Here is a 3,219-nt window from a genome sequence, read left to right as displayed (position 1 = left end):
CGCCCCGCCGCCGCCGTTTCACGGAGCGAAGCGGGGTCTCGAGAAGGGACATAGCCACGGCTACCCTGAGGGAGTCCGTTTTTTCTGCCCGCCACCTTCATGCAGCCCGCCAGCCGGCACTTACTGAGCATCTGTTAATTCTCTGCTGAGCCCTGTTCTGGGCATTGGAGACACAAGGATGCAAAGGCGTCACCACTTCTGTGACTTCCTTCCTCCCTTCTCTTCTGCCTGTTTTCTCATTCTGCAGCTTTGGGGGGGGGGGAGCCTCATCCATGCTGTGGTGTCACCACGGCGTGCTTCTTAGTGATCACCATGGTCTACCTTCAACCTAGTCATGACGCCCGAGTGCCAGATTTCCAGATTTCCAACCTTCGGAAACCTGAATGTCTCAGGCCCCGAAACTCTCAACACACCCTGAATCAAGTTCTCGACTCTCTTCCTGTGACCTGTGCCTAAGGTCACAAACTCCCCCAACCCCCTCCTGCAGTTGCCTTCTGCATGGCCTCCCCCTCTGTGATTCTCATTCACAAAACCCTGGCTTTGCCCTCCATCTTTTCCCCCAGGACACTTAGTATAGTTTGTACCTGTCACATGTGTTGGTGTAATTTTTATTTATTTAAAAAGTGTTATTTTGTATTTGACAAATAATAATTGCCTCCCTGTGTGGGATACAGTGTGATTGTTTTCATATACACACATTATGGTGTGATCGAATCAGGCAAATCATCATATTCATCACCTCAAATGTTGATCATTTCTTTGTGGTGAGAGCATTTAAAATACTCTCTTTTCGTTATTCTGAAATAGACAATATCTTATTATAGCATAATTTGTATTTGCGGTCTGTTTCATTCATTATCACATGTCCAGCCAGCACCTTTTCCAGTGCCTAATCCAGGGTGTGCACTCAAAACTTTCCCTCTTAAGATGCAAGAAAAAGAGCAAATAAACTGTTTCAGTACCTAACACCGTGGCTTCAGAGGGGTGCACCAGAGCGTGGACTGCCTGAGTGTATATCCTGTCCTATCTCATCCTGGCCGTGTGCCTCGACAGATTGTCCCCCTGAGCCTATTCTCTCATAAATGGAGATAATAGCACCAACTTTGATTTCAAACAGGTTGTTTTGGAGATTATAGGAGTTCCTGCTCAGTGAGTGCTTAACACAATGCTTTGGCATTATAGTCAGCTGTCAGTAAATATTTGCTCTTGCAATTAGATGCAAAATACTCCGTGTCAGAGGCCTTAGGAAAAGGATCTGCTAAGTCTGCCTGACGTGATGGAGGAAGGCTTCACAGAGGAGGTGGCATCTGAGCTGAGACTTGAAGCCTTAGTTATAATCTGCCAGGCAGCGGTGGAGGCTAGTCAAAACTACCACCGGAGGAAACAAGAATGTATTAAGATTGCTGAGGAAAATCCCGAGTGAAAGGGTGAAATGCCAAAATGGAATAATGTACTGAAATAATCTTAGGTAAAGCACAGTCATTTTAACACTGCTTAGCTCTGTTATGCTTTTTTAAAAAAATTTATTATAAAGGTGTGGGGTACAATTCAGGGTTAGGTATATAAACATTGATCACGCAGGGACCCTTGTTGATGAGGTATGCCCCTCCCTCCCTTAGCAGTCTCCCTCAACTGCCAATCCCACCGCGCCCTCCTCCCCTTACAGCTTTCTTAGCAAATAACCTAGCTTGTGCTCTAATCACTAGCCAAGGGCAGAACCAGTTTCCCAGAGGTAGCTATTGATAATTGTTTTAACAATACTTTCTCTAGCTTGTTTTGTATTAATTAGCTTTTCTATCCCAAGTATTTGCCTCCAGCTATTAAAAAAAAAACAAAAACAAAAGGAAGCTAACCTAATCTATCCCTTTGTGACCTTGGTGACACTGATAGGTCCTTTGTGACCTTCATGACACTGATAGACCCCATTACCATGGCAAGTTATGTGACTGGCCCACCTATCTACCTGCTGTCTATCATGACTTCATACCTGTGCTTACCTGTCCCTCCGTGATAATGTAAAACAGACATCTACCTTATGACCTACCCCCATCAAAGGAAAGGTCTAAAAGTATTCAACCTCAAGCGACTGCCATCATGCTTTTCCCTAAGCTTTGACTCTCCCCTATCTTGGGAAGGTGACTCTCCTCTCTTCCTCTCTCTCTAATTTAGCCTTATTTTCCAGTCTAATTTCTGTGTAATTATTTGCATCTTACTCGTGGCACGGGACCACTGACATAACATTTTTGGAGGTGCTAACACCAAGATCGTTCAGGAATACTGGAGACTAAAGTGCTACAACAACAAATAAAAAAGCTAAATAAATGGGGGTATTACACAGAATTCATGGATAGGAAGAGCAAATATTGCAAAAATATCCATTCTTCTCAAATTAATCCATAAATTCAATTCAATTCCAATTAAAATCCCAACAGGATTTTTATTTGACAAGGTTTAGCAGGATAGCAAGTAAGCCAAGAATGTTAAGACACTTCTGGGAAATGGAGGGGAAATTTGCTATCAGATTTCAAGAATGGCAAAGTTGTAACACTTGATGTAATTATTAACTATTGGCAAGAGAATAGAAAAACAGAGCTGTAGAACAGAGCCTAGAAATAGATCCACACTTTTATGGAAACTTGATATCCAAGTGAGATTACGTGAACCGTCTGATGCCTACTCTCAGCTACTGGATCAATTTGTTTTTAAAATGTTTCTTTCACTGTGTGTGCTGAATATATATAAGAGAAGTTTGATCGTGATTTCTAATAAACTAATAAAGTCATTTCTGATTTTTATTCATGTCTTAATCATTCCCAAAAATGAACTTGAGAGTTTAATTTATGGATGCAAATGTATTCATCAAAAGAACACTCTGCCTTTTATCATTCTCCTACTTCACAGATAATTTATAATGTTAATCACACATTACACTGAAGTAAAGAAACAGGGAAAGTGCATCTCAATTTGCACTTATTAATACCTTGTATTAATAACATCATGAGATATATAAGTTATGTTAGATCTCAATAATTTTATCTTGATGTGGCTACTTTTAGCAACCTATCAGGCTATGTTCTGAATTTTGTTTCTCGGTTTTTAAAAAATGACATTCCTCAAAATAAAAATCCAAATGTTAGCATATACTTCTTGAACACAAAAATAAAATATTCCCTAATGGAAAATATGTTACTGGCATGCATAAAATTATTTAGGAATGTT

The sequence above is a fragment of the Carlito syrichta genome, unplaced genomic scaffold (genome assembly GCF_000164805.1).
Source record: "Carlito syrichta isolate Samal-C Ts95f unplaced genomic scaffold, Tarsius_syrichta-2.0.1 Scaffold138808, whole genome shotgun sequence".
NCBI lineage: Eukaryota > Metazoa > Chordata > Mammalia > Primates > Tarsiidae > Carlito > Carlito syrichta.
The sequence above is the reverse complement of the archived record's forward strand: the minus strand, read 5'-3'. Positions refer to the sequence as shown.